Source organism: Zonotrichia albicollis, chromosome 31 (genome assembly GCF_047830755.1).
Source record: "Zonotrichia albicollis isolate bZonAlb1 chromosome 31, bZonAlb1.hap1, whole genome shotgun sequence".
Taxonomy (NCBI): Eukaryota; Metazoa; Chordata; class Aves; order Passeriformes; family Passerellidae; genus Zonotrichia; species Zonotrichia albicollis.
This window is the reverse complement of record NC_133849.1, coordinates 2,029,261-2,043,268: the sequence shown is the minus strand read 5'-3', so window position 1 is coordinate 2,043,268 and position 14,008 is coordinate 2,029,261. Positions and strand designations below refer to the sequence as shown.

The window sequence follows — 14,008 nt, the reverse complement described above, 5'->3', positions numbered from 1 at the left end:
TGGCACAGAAAAAGGGAGTTCCATGGGGATCCCTTTGTGTTCCCCACTTGATCCCTGAAGAATTTCCCTGGAATTCTGGGGAGGGATGGATCCCCACTGGGCAGGCCCTCAAGCCCCCTGCCCATCGCTGGGGAGTTCATGGGGGGTTCCCTCCACCCAAAAGCTGGTGGTGCTGTGACTGTGGGAGAGAGGTGGTGGGGAAAGGGGGGTCTGGGGTGGGGATGGATGGGGAGCAAGAGGAAGAGCAGGGAGAGAGGATGAGGAGGAGGAAAGGAGGAGGGAAAGGAAGAACAGGAACAGTACCAGAAATAGGAGGAGCAGCAGGAGAACCACGCAGTTCCCTCACCCACCCACTGAGTCCACAGCTCTCCCTGGTTCCAGCAGCATCGATCCACCCTCCACATCCTGCAGGTGAGCAGGGAGGGGGATCTCATCCCACATCCCTCAGGGAGTGTCCAGGAGGGCTTTTTGCAAGGGAGGGGATGTTTGGATCTCACAGAACCCATCAGCTGAGCAGCTAATGCCCCTTGGAGGGGTCTTGGAGGACCCACATGGTGATTGCCTGGTACCAGAAGGGGCAGGGGATTGACATCAGTTTTGGGGCTCATTGGGAGTGGGAGAGCAGGGAGGAGCAATCCCAGAGCTGGGGGATCCCAGCAGCCTGGAGGGGTGGGGGGGGCTGGAGATGAGCAGGGTCTGGGCCCACCAACAGTGAATGAGGCGGTGACTTCTGGAGCTGGACTTGATCAGAAGGACCAAGGTGCTCACCCGTTGTTTTTCCCCCAAGCCAGGATTTGTCAATCCCAAACTTTGTCCAGATGGAAAAGGAGGAGGAGGCTGCAAGGAAAAGGAAGATTGCATGGGACACTGAGGCAGGTGAGGAGGAAGTCACTGCTCCTTTCCCCCCACTCCTCTGTTCCATCTTCCAGCCTAGCATCACCCCTGGCTGAAGGAAAACCCTGCTGATGAAGCTGTCCTGCCGGGGATGCATTGGGTGGATCTCCTTCCCTTTCCCTCTGGCATGGAGACAAATCCCAGCCTCTTCTTGTCCATCCTCGTTCCTCTCCTCATTCTGTCCTTCCTTCTTCATTCCTTCCTCTCCTTTTCTTTCCTAATCCCAGGCACTCAGCTGCAGACAGGGACCAGGGATGACAAATCCCCATGGCAGAACCTCATGGAAGAGGCCGTTTTGGGTGGCTCCAGGGCACAGCACGGGAATCTAACGGGTGTGGGATATCTTCTCCCTGCGAGGGAGCTCCTGGGCAGGTGCGGTCAGAGCAGACTCCTCAAGGTTCGAGGGAGCAGCTCCCCCAGCCCACCTTGCACTCAGGCCCTGATGGATAATCTTGTGCTCGACCAGTTGAAGAAGGAGGGCTCTAGACACTGCTGAGGGTCCAGCTGGTTTATTATAGGAGAATCAAAGGGTCCAGGCGAGGAGAGGAGCAGGGACACGACCACAGCTAAAGGAGAGCAAGTGCAGAGCCCAGAACAAGGGTGGGGCCAGGATTTATAACAGGAAGAAGGTGGGTGGGGCCAGGATACAGACAACCAATAGGAAGAGGGATCAGAGGAGGAGTCGAGGTGGGGTGACGAGGGGTACATCAATGGGGTTGGGGGAAAGGGTGGTCTTACAACACAATCCAACGGGGAAATGAGGAACAGAGAACCTTCTAGAAATGGGGGAGTGGACCACATCTGCTTGACAATTAGACAGAAGTGTCCTCCCAAGGCATCTCTGCCCCATTCTCCCTGTGGTCCCTTCCCACAAAGGGCGAGGAAAAGCCCTGGAGATCCCACAGAAAGAGAGGCTGCAAACCAAACCCCAGGAGCTGTGAGGAGGAAAGACTCTCCATGTGCCGGGAAGGCGGCCAGAGGGAGATCCAGACAGAGCTCAGAGCTGGTGGAGAAGCCTCAGGATGGGGAGAACCTCCACAAGTGCTTGGAATGTGGGAAGGGCTTCAGAGGGAGCTTTGGAGCTGTGACTTGATCCACCACCAGGTGATCCACACAGAGAGAATGGCCCTAACAGTGTGGGGAATGTGGGAAGGGCTTTGGACAGAGCTCCAACCTCATCAATCACCAAAATATCCACAGCAGGAAGAGGCCCTATGAGTGTCCTGAGTGTGGGAAGAGGGTTCAGACTAACTTCCATCTCCTTTACATGAGCAGATTCACACAGAGGAGAGGCCCTTCCCCAGCCTCACTTGCAGGAACAGTGTTAACTGCAACTCCACCTGTGCATCCACACCTGGGAGAGGCGCTATGAGTGTCCTGAGTGTGGGAGGAGCTCCTCCAGGAGCTGTCACTTGGCCCAACACCAATGGATGCACGGGTAAGGGAAGCCGTGCAAGTGCCCAAGTGCTGGAAGAGCTTTGTGCACTGCTCCAGCTCCATCTTTAGTGCAATACAACAATCTCCCATGGGAAGATCCACACTGGATGATCCCCAGTGACCCCTGTTTGGCAGAGCTCTGGTTATGCCCATTCTGGGTGAGTCTTGTTGGGGGGGGGGGAGGTGTTGGAGAGATTTATTTCCTCTCTCCTTGTCCTGGTTTGATTTGGTTGGTAATAAATTACTTCCGTGTGCCCAGGCTGGGTCTGTGATGCCCATTTTGGTGTTTAGTGAGGGGTCTCTTCTCATCTTATCGTGACCCAGGAACTCTTGGTTAAATTTTCTCTCCCCAGTGCACTTGCAGGGGGCAGGGACAGAGTGGCTTTGGTGGGTGGCTGGCATCAGGCCAGCATCACCCAGGCCATGGGTGTCTTTCTGTCCCTGGCCATCCAGGGAATGAACCCCTTTGCAAAACATACAGAAGACCTTTCCCTGTTCCTTGTCCCTGCCCTCAGTGCAGTCCTATCCCCAGCGCAGTCCACCCGTGCCGTAGAGCAGCTGTGCCCTATGGCTGCACCCCGGTTTAACTGCTACCTGGGGACAGCTCGCTCTCACCCACAGTGCTGGGAGCCAGTTGGGCTGAAGAAATCTGGCACAACAGCACCCGTCCTTCACCCAATGGGAGATGCACGAGCATCCCAAGTGAGAATTTCAGTGATCTCTGAGGGGAATTTTTCACAGGTACCTTGCTTGCACTGAGTGTTTCTGTCTGTGTGCGTGCCCCTGCACATATGTGTGACCGTGATTGAAAAGGGTCTTGTCCAATTAAATATCTCCCAAGGCTGCAGCCATCTCAGTGGCCAGGACCTGAAGGGGCCTGGAGTTCAAACCACTGAGAGCATCCAGACCGGGTCTTTCAAATGCGCTGTATAAGGGGGGCTTGGGAAATAAACTGCCTCTGTTGCCATATGAAACTGGGGTGAGTGGTCTCCGTCACCTGTGCCCTCTCCCCCCACACGTGCCCTTACACATGGTGACTGCCAAAGTGATCAGGACTATGCCATAACCTGGCACAGAGCAAAGGAGACAGATGGCGAAAAGCCGGTATGGTGTTTAGAACCAGGAATATTACAGTGTAAAGCTGGGAATCAGTGTAGAACCGGGTTACAAGCAGTGTAAGAGCTGGGAATCAGTGTAGAACCAGGTTACAAGCAGTGTAAGAGCTGGGAATCAGTGTGGGAACCGGAATAAATACAGCGTAAAACTGGGAGTTGACGGGACAGCCAGCATGGTGATGTGACCGTGGTCACAAGGGTTCTTGGATGAGGGAAGAGACGAGAATGTTGACTCCATGTTCAGAAGGCTTGATTTATTATTTTATAATATATATATTACAATTTAACTATACTAAAGAGAATAGAAGGAAAGGTTTCCTCAGAAAGCTAAGCTAAGAATAGAAAAGAAAGAATAACAAAGATCTGTGGCTCGGACAGAGAATCCAAGCTATCTGGTCTGTGGTTGGCCATTAATTGTAAACATTCAAGATGGCCCAATCAAAAATCTACCTGATGCATTCCACAGCAGCAGATAACTATTGTTTATATTTTTTCTCTGAGGCCTCAGCTTCTCAGAAGGGAAAATCCTAAAGAAAAGGATTTTCACAAAAAGATGTCTGCAACATGGTGAAAAAACAGAACTTTGCTAAATAGGCAGCAGAAAGTGCTGTGAGGTTTCTAGCCCTGTTTTTTGTGGAGTGGAGTCACCTAGGAGACCATGGGAGCTTGGATGTCAGCACCAGAAAACTCTGTAATGAAGGTACTGATTTTCTTCTTTAAAAGGAGAGGGATTGGTTATGATGAATGAGCCCTACAAGCTTTGTTCACATGGTGTGAAAGCCATCAGCTGGATCAGAAGCGGCTGTTTTAGATTTGCCCTTTTGGGAGGGAGCTGGACAATATATATTTGCAGCAGCCTCTAATGGTGAGGACACAGACATGGGTGTTATAAAGCCTTGGTCAGCAATTATGGACCTGCTAAAACAGTTGCAATATGAGAGGCAAAGTGGGAAGAGCAGCAGCACAGCTGCTCCTTTGTGTAACGCCGTGCGGGAACTGGCGGGCCCCGGCTGCTGTGAAAACGTGTCCTGCTACACTGGGACTGCGGCTGAGAACTGCTGTGAAAAGCGCCAATCACTCAGGGTTTAAAAAAAAATTTCAGAAGTATAATAGTAATAAAATGGTTATAAAAATAGTAACATATTGGAATATGAATCCCAATATTACCAGTTAGATTGTGCCTGGGCCAGTCTGACCCTCGCTGCTGAGCCAAAGGCGGCAGCTGTGGTGTATCACCCCAGAGACACCTTTAGCTTGCTGGTGGTTGCAGCTGGGCACTAAACAAGTCCAGGCTTGTTAGGGACTCCGTTTACCTCAGGAGGAAAGCTTCAGGCAAAGAGAAAAAAGGAGAGGATTCTGCTGGAAGGTTATATCCAATGGTTTATTCCATGGTTACAGAGGTCTGAATCTTGGGAAGAGCTCCAACAGAATCCCAGCCGCATGGCCTGCTTCATCTTTTAAGCTCAGGGGGAGGGGAGGGGACAGGTGAGCCACCAACCAGGTGAGGGGGGGGCAGGGTTTTAAGGGACGAGGGACACCTAGACAGGCCAATGACCTCTGGGCCTGAGTTGCATTCTTTGAACTTACCCAACCGCACTACGCCTTGTTGGAATATTAAGCCTGATTGACAGGACTCACTCAGCAAGGGGGCGAGGGGGGAAGGGTATTGGCACACCTGGGGAAGGGACCTGAAAGTTTAAAACGCACCGCAACATAATGGTAATAAAATGGTTATAAAACTAGTAACACAATTAGAGTAATAATAATTTGGACAGTTTGAATTAGGACAATATGAGATAATAGAACCAAAGAGTTACAGATGTCTGAGTACCTTTTTCTGGGCAGTGTGTTTCCGGTATCCTTTTTCTGTCTGAAAAAGGACACCCATTAACAAAGGATTAACCTTTAAAAACAGCCTGTTGTATATTCATACACTTCATACATGATACATAAATTCCATTCAAATACAGGATTCTGTCTGGTCATTGTTAGCTTCTTCCTCTGAATCTTAATGGCGCCTTCGAGGTGGGAAGAAGTTCGTTTCTTCTGATAAGAGGGAAATAAATTTTTTTTCTCTGAAAGATTTAGGTGTCCCGTGACTGCTATCTCGCTGCAAGTCCTTCTTTAAACAAAGTATCCTACATAGCATCATTTATATTTTAACATTTTTTATAACCTAAAGCTATATTTAACACACTACTTAAGAGATTTAATACAGCATTACTTTCTAACACAACACATATAATATTCATTTTAATATTTGCAAAAAGCCAATCATAAAATACGCATTTTTCACAATCCCCACTCTTATTCTTTGTAAATCATTTGGTTTGAGCAATATTTCTTGTCTACTTGCATCTTCTGGACTGTGCTGGCAAAATAAAACAGGGGATTTTGCAAGGAAGAAATATTAAAACAGTTGTAACACATAAAATGAAAAGTCTTAATTTCTTCTAATACATTACCCCACCAGCTAGGTTTTAACATTGTTTTCTAATTTTTGGACTGCTACCTGGGTTATTATATGCATAAATTTTTTCTTCTTCGATTTCTTTTGCTTTTTCTAGAATGACTTTTTTGTGGTCATCAATTTTCAACAATCTGATATATTAAACTTTCCACAAACACCCCTTTCTTTGGCCAATAAATAGTCTAAAGCCAACCTATTCTGATACACTACAGTTTTTGTTTGGCTTAGCTGACTTGATATTAACTCTAATGCCTGGGCAGCTTTATTTGCTATCATTTCTATAACTGCTTGGAGTCTTGTAATACGACTCAACAGATAATTTGGGGTCAATACAGAGTTAGATTGCTGTGCTGGTTTTACCTTTTTGTTTACTAGTTGTTTTTTTACCGAATCCTGAACTGTAAGATTAAATGTAAAACAAATCCGTCTCTCTCCTTTTGGACATTCAATTCCAAATCTCTTACCATTTTTCCTAAGTCTCATGCAATCCAATAATTTTCCCCATTTTGCCTACAGGTACCTAATTTGTATGGGTTATATAATAGTGGCTGTTGACATGGGTGTGTGTAATGGAAGAGAACTTTGGTTTCTTTCCATGTAATACTTTCTGTGGCATTTGTGACATGATCTTGCTGGTATCCCAAAAGGGAAAAGACAACTGTCTTGGTTTGGAAAGGCAGGTGCCTGCTAAGGAAGGCAGGAGCCTCCCCTGAAATGGAGAATGTAAACCCTCCCCACCCCTCCGAATTGCTATAAATTTTAAATTAAGGGGCTCTCAGGCAAAAAATATGGGAGCAAGAAATAACAGATCTTTATTAGGGAGGAAAAATAAAAGGATAAAATAAACAATGCAGTACACCAGAGCAACACTGACAGAGTCAGAACTCAACCTGACACCCTGTTGGTCAGGGTGTTGTTAGCAGTCCAATTGGAAATGTGGCTGCAGCCCTCCTGGAGTGTCAGGGGTGGTTCTGTTGAAGCAGGGGGTCCTGCAGAAAAGGGTTTAATCTTCCTCTGAAGATCCAGCAGAAGAGGCAGCTGCTGTTTCTCTGGGGAATCCAGTGGAGAAGCTGTGTTGGTGTTTCAGAACCTCTGGATTATATCTGGGTAGGAATGCTTGGCTCCTCCCTCTGGCAGAGCATCTCCCAATGGGATGCTGCAGTTCTCATCAGTCATGCAGTGACATTCAATAGTCTGTTATCAGCAGATGTCCCCTCCCAAGGGAGGTGTGAATGTGGTCACTCAATGAGAGAGATAAGGCAAACTGCCCACTTGACAAAAGACAAAGGCCATCCATATGGTAATAGGATACGTCTTTCCTTGCAATCTGGAACAGACGGGCTCAGCCTCATCTTCCTCCTGTTCATCTACTTCAGTTTCTTGCTCTAATTCCTGTTCCTCCAATTCCTCCCCTCCATCTTGTTCTGCTTTCCATTCCTTCAATGCCTCATACAACAGTCTCCAGGTAGTAGCCAAATTGACATCCCTCTTATCTCCCTTAGATATCACTTCCCATAGTCTCTTCCCAAACTTTTTCCATGCCCTGACACTGAAGGCAGTGTCAGCATCAGCTTTAAAGTCGTGTGATTTGCACCATATCAGTAAGCTATGAAGAGCATAATCAGAAGCTTGAACATTTTTTCTTTTCAGTAAAAAGTTTTCCACATAGACAAAACAGTCTTTTTCTGGTTTGATAAATTATTTCCCATTATTTTCCAAATCACTTACCTTGAATCAGACATCTGAATTAGGTCCAGACCTCCATAGCATCCTTGCTGCCTTCCCTGATTTTTAGGGTACTCTTCAACTTTTTTCCTCTCTTTTTTCACTTTCCTTTTTTACAGTCCAGTTGCAATCATGGTGGGTGGCACCAGATGTTGCTATAGAACGAGACACAGCGCCAAGTACCGACTCCATCAGAAGGGTGTAAAGAGCGATTTATTATAACAACATGTTGGCTTTATAATTTTTCAAGATATTTTAATTTACTTAGCAGATACATCCACTGCCCATTTGTCATAAGAAAGAAACAACGTTCTCAGTAGGTGAACAAGGAGCCACGTCATTCTGTGAGCCAGCTAAAGTCCGTATCTTTTTACTTTCTCTTTTCCATCCTGTTGCCATGGGGATAGCCTTGGTGTCTTCTTTGAGAGAGGTACGAGGAGGAAGTTTTTCCTTATCTTCAGGAAGCCTTCGCTGGCTCACAAGAACAGCACAAAATGTCTTTCGTACACTGCCATGCCTATTGTCTGGCACTGGTCAAGCACAAGGGGATTGAAGCCAACTTGCCCATAAGGATCAGCATAATATCCTGTGCCCAACAGCACATCAGTGCCAGTCACACACCTGGGATGCTGCAGACCCAGCGTAGCATTCTGCTCCACTGCCCTGGCTGCCAACTAAGTCCATTTGGACTCAAAAATGTCGAATTCTACAGTCAGAAAAATAATAGAAGTCAAATGGATGTCATAAGGTGTCAGCAAATCAGTAGCAAGCATTCAAAGCAGCTGCATGACTTCAACAGACCCCAGACCATATTGTCCAACGTTATCACAGAGTTCCATCATAGCTTCCCACGATAAAGGCTGATATGAGCAATACCCCTAAGCATAGGGAAAGCCTGGCAACCCCCTGGTAAGGTGGCAGCACCTGCCAAGTCCCATCCTTTGGGCCCCACATGGACAGAGACAGACGCCTGAGTGGGAGGCAGCTCAACACCACGCAGCACCGCTTCCCCTGCAGCATCAGGAGGGCGAGGAGCCATCTCGGCAATCCAGCAGACGCTGTGTGAAGGCACAATCAATGATTTCCTCAACCTTAGCTTTGACTTCTCACCAGAACCGCCTGTGTTCTCTCGGATGTACAGTCACCTGACATGGGGAGTGTCCACAAGGCCATCAAGGAGGGTCCACGCCGGCCAGGTCACCATTTGGGCTAAAAGTGAACACCAGAGCATCTTCCTGCACCACAGCACCAGTATCTGTGGGAGGCCAGGGTGGTGGGGCCGAACCAGCCACTGCAGGGCCTACTCCAGCCCCAGCAGAGCCCGTGCCCGTTGGCAGCCCAGCAGTGCTGTCTGCTGCACTATGGGCAGAGGACATGGCGGTGGACACAGGTCCCAGCAGTACTTGTAGATCCAGTGTGGGTCGGAGCGGGACCTGCATGGGGCCCTCCTTCCGCGGCACGAGGGAGGGATGGGGAGCAGAGAGAGACGCGACTCATGGAACTGCAGGGCAGCACAGGGGTGTCCGGGACCACCCCTATGAGAGTTCTGCCCATGACATGAAACCCCACAGCAGACACCGCCCCCCCGAGTGGAGTGGGGCGGGCTGCCCACCCACCGTGGTGGGGCCCAAGATACCACCGATCACACCCCGCCTCCAGCAGCTTCCACCGCCTGCGCATGCCCCGCAGGCTGCGCAGACTCAGAGGCCGTCGATACCGCCCCCCTGAGGACGAGACCAGTGCTGAAGTGGATGAACCTGCTCCCGCCGTGCCCAGGGGGTGTTTTGTGGAAACGTCTCAATTTTGACAAAGTATTGTCACCAAATCAGACTCAAGCAGAGGTGGAGGCTGAGCCGGGGCTCCCTGCAGCCCCCGAGTGCCAGGAAGGCAAAAAGAGTGGGCGATGCCCCCCTGCCCTGCTGTCTCCACGATGTGAGGCAGGGCGGGCTTGGCTTAGCTGACTCCACAGGGCCCCCAGAAGTCTGTGGGGCTCTGCCCACTTGCTGGCTGCTCAGAACCAGCTGGCTGGGAGCCCAATCCACCTTTGGGGAACAAACGTCGCCCTCTGAGCCGGAACCGTCTCCCAGCTCACCATCTGGAGGGAGAGGGGAAGCTTCTGCTTTGTGCAGAAATTCAAATTCCCCCTCCTCCGTGTCCAAGATGGAAGAGTCCACCTGGGAAATCTGAGAGCTACAAAGTCCAAACCCTTGCCAAACCATGCCAAACTTTTTCCATTGCACCAGCAACAATCCCACGTCTATACTGCAATCAGCAAAGAGAGCTTCCATGAGGCATTCTCCCACAAGAGACCACGCCTCCCTGGAGAACACCTCCGCGGGGTCTGAAAAAAACCCCTTGCTCTCTGGCCCACAGAGATAATCTTTCAAAATTGTTCCAGGAAATGAAAGCCCGTTTCCACTCCATGAGACCCTTCCTGAGATCCAAAACCAAGGAGTCCTCCATAGAAGCCACAGGTATTGCCACTATCGCAAGAGCTGCAGGCAAAGTGCCAAACGGCTCACAGTCCCCACGCCAAAGCAGGGAGTGGGGGGTAAAACTATACGACCTCACCCATGGCTGTCCCACACATGGTGGCCACCAGATAATGCAATAGGACACGAAATAAATAAACGCACACACTGGAATTCCATGGTAAGAAGAAAGGAAGTTTATTTTCTGATTCCACTATTTATAGACTTTCAAAAATGACAGAGGATTGGAGGATGGAATTGCCACCTCCCCAGTGACACTGGAAAACCAACAATCCATCAGATTTCTCCTCCTCCAGAGGGGAATGTAAAAACAACAATTATTTACATAAAAGTGCGTGAGAAACTCCATTACAAGAATGTAAACATCAGAAGGCTTAGAAGAACTTAGAAGACCAGGGCAACAAGGAGCCAAGCATTCCTACCTGGATATAATCTGAGGTTTGGAACAACGAAGACAGCCTTTTCCCACTGGATTCCTAGAGAAGCAGCTTTTTTCTCCACTAGATTCCCAGAGGAAGTCCAGGCCCATCTACACCACCACTGGATCTTCAGAGGATAACTCCACCCTTCTACAGGATCACTGTTTCAACAGAACCACACCTGTCACTCCAGGAGCACTGCAGCCACCATTTAATAGGGCTGCTACGACCACCCTGACCCACTGGGTGTCAGGTCGTATTCTGACTGTCAGTTTCCTTTGTTGTGTACTATTGCATTTGTATTTTTATTTTTCCCTTATAAAGAACTGTTATTCCTATTCCCACATCTTTGCTTGAGAGCCTTTGAATTTCAAAATTATAATATTTCAGAGGGAGGGGGTTTACATTTTCCATTTCACAGGAATCTCCTGCCTTCCTTAGCAGACACCTGTCTTTTCAAACCAAGACAGGATGTCATCCATATAATGTAGGATGATGGCATCTGGGAAGGTCCTTTGGATGGAAGACAGGACATGGGCCATGTACCACTGGCATAGAAGGCGAGTTGTCCATTCTTTGGGGGAGGACTCACCATTGGTAGCGCTTCAGAGGTGCCTGTCTGTTCAGGGAGGGTATGGAAAAGGCGAATCTGGGAGCATCTCGAGGATGGAGAGGGATGTTAAAAAAGTGGCCTTTAATATCAATGACTCCATTCAGTCTCCAATCATGGGGAAGCATGAAGGGAGAGAGAAGGCCAGACTGCAAGGGACCCGTGTCCTCCATTGTTTTAGTGCATTTTCTTTGTTTGGCAGGTTCACTGCTGAATTTGTGGTTTTGTTCTCTGCCTAATCTCTGGTCTTGTAGTCCCCCTGTATTGTCCTCCTCCTGTCTTCACAGTGGCATAGGCTCCTCATTTTGTATTTTCTGTTTCGAAAATTAGATGTACTCCCTCATTGTTATTCAGTTCAGTTAGATGTCAATCATTTTCTTTGTCACCTATCCACTCTCTACCATTGGTTGAATCCCCAACCTTCCCAGTTGTCAATCCTTCCTATCCTTGACCCTTTTCCCCAGAATCCTCCTTGCTCTCCCTTCCCATTGAATGTCAATCCTCCCCCAAACCTGCCCTTTCTTCTGGAGAATTCCCTGTCTATTCTGTATCTTTTAGAACCCTAATTGGTTTACCCCAGTTATGTCCCTCCCTATGGCTCTCTTATTGGTTCAAGTGTAAAATGTCCTGCTTGGACCCCTCCCCAACCATACTCCTATTGGTTTGCTACCCTAAACCCCTCCTCCCGAGTGATGTTATAAAAGCTCTTGTTCACCCCAAGTCTTTGTCTTGGCTGCTGGTCATGAAATAAAGCCACCCATGTTTCACCCCCAAGACCTGTGCTGCTGCCTTTTTGTTCCTGTGCTGGACTGGGACTGCTAGCTGGGATTTGCAGAACTTGTGAGGGGGATCTGTCACGCCCCTGTTGTCATTGTCACCTGGCCAGGGCACAGTCCGTGCCGCGACAATCCATGACCTCATTAATTTTATGAAGGTCATAGAGGAGCCTTCACCTGTCCTTACCAGGTTTATTAAGAACAAAGATGGGGGAGTTCCAAGGGCTGTTGGTAGGTACGATGTGGCCCTTGGAAAGCTGCTGCTTCTCCACAAGGAGCTCAAGGGTACGTAATTTCTCTGTTGAGAGGGGCCACTGATCCACGCACAGTGGGGTGTCAGTCTTCCAGGTGAGTTGTGGGGTGATGCACTCTGCAATGGCCCCAACTAGAAATCCTGGGATCGAGGTGGAATATCAAGTCATGCTCCCCATGGGCACAATATGTCCCTGGCCCACAGGGTGATGGGTGTCCTGAAAATAAATGGCCTGATGGTGGCAGTTTGGCCCTCTGGTCCCTCTGTTGTGATAGTATGCTTGCTCCTCATGGAGACGATGGCTCCTCCAATCACTGAGATTACTCCAGTGACAGGAGTCAGCTCCTGGTTCGGGGGCCATTTAGGTTGTGTAATCATAATAATGTCAGCCCCTGTGTCCACCATCCCTTGTAGGTAGATGTTATTACCTTTATTCAACGGACTGCACTCTATAAGAGGTTTGTCTTGGCCCATGATTTCAACCCAGAATGCCATTGGGTGCTCTGGGATATTGTCTATGCTTAGTGGCAATAAAAAGGCTTGGGCGATCACAGTCTCTCTGTGCAGGAAGTGTGGTGGTTTTGTGCAGCAGACAGTGACTGTGATTTCGACAATTGGCCCAACAGTTTGTACTGCTGCTGTAATATGTATTTCATTTGGTCCATGAATACAATGATCTTTTACCAGCACATCTCTTAGGCCCTCTAGGGGTCCATATTTTCTGGTGGGAATATGATAGAAAGCAGATGGATCAAATTGTATGCACAGAGCACTCACCAGCTGGCATCACGTCCCGACCTGAACTTGCTGGAAAGCCTTGGTGACTCTGGTCTGCTGTTTGGAGTATGAAGAGCTCCACGGGAATTTCCCACATCTTGGACCTCTGGAATAGTGGGGAGGGTAGAGTGAAACAGTTTTCCATTTGCTGTCTTCACACAGGGCCGCCCTGCAGTCTGTTGGAAGTTTTTTGGCTGATAATGGTGCTGGTGGTGGTGAGGCTGCAGGTGATAACAAAACTGAGAACGGCTGTTAGAATATCTGTTGCAATCCATACAATGTGGTGAATGGCACCTCTTTGGTGGCTGCTGGTCTTTAGGCATTTTGTGTTCTGGACAGTCCTTCATAAAATGGCCCAGTTCCCCACAATTAAAACATTTTGCAGCGTCTTTGGATGTTAAAAAGGCCTCTGCTACTCTCTTAGGGATTGCCTTTGCCACGGTGTGTTCAGTGGAAGTCAATTTGGCACAGGCCTCAATCATCTGGTCAACTGTAGGTTCTGGGTCGAAGGGGAGAGCACTTAATATTGTTTTTCAGTCAGCGTTCACCTTTGCCAAGGCCATTTTATTTTGAACTTCTTTCCTGGCCTCTGGGCTTTCTATTTGTCTCTCAAGAGCAACTTTAAGTCTGTCTACAAATTTTATGAACGTTCAGTCACCCCTTGTTTGATGTTAGTGACACTCTGTGTATGTAGGGTGTCATTGGGAGTGAGGAGCAGGGATGTCTTTGCAGCAGTGGCGATGTCATTGAGTGCAGCTTCTTGTAAATCCTTTGCTTGGTCTTGTAGCTTCTGGAAGTCACCTTCTCCTGCCATTTGTTCAAGGGTTAAATTTGGTTTGTTGGCATCTTTTGAATATGTGTCCGCCAGTGATTTGAGATGCCTTTTTCACTGCCTCTCCCACAGCATGCACTCAGCCAGGGAGAGGAGGCAGTTCATGATATTTTTAATATCATGAGGGATCAAGATATGGGCAGAGAAAGTAGCTTTCATCAAGTTTTTTAAGAAATGCATCCCTTGACCATACTCCTTAGCCACTTTG

At 48.5% G+C, this 14,008-nt stretch overlaps 1 protein-coding gene and 1 long non-coding RNA gene across 5 annotated transcripts in view; one reads left to right on the top strand and one right to left on the bottom strand.

Annotated features, from left to right (window-relative positions):
- LOC102065444 (class I histocompatibility antigen, F10 alpha chain-like) overlaps positions 1-14,008 on the bottom strand; it is a 469,176-nt gene that overhangs the window by 183,917 nt on the left and 271,251 nt on the right. The gene's annotated exons all lie outside the window — the stretch shown is intronic.
- LOC141725916 (uncharacterized) lies at positions 238-12,072 on the top strand. 4 transcript variants are annotated; one of them, XR_012577483.1, is made up of 4 exons: positions 238-411; positions 788-876; positions 1,122-4,146; positions 7,761-12,061. It is a non-coding gene; the product is annotated as an uncharacterized LOC141725916 (long non-coding RNA). The 4 variants fall into 4 exon arrangements; XR_012577480.1 differs by having other exon boundaries at positions 238-3,494; positions 3,536-4,146; positions 7,761-12,072; XR_012577482.1 differs by having other exon boundaries at positions 788-4,146.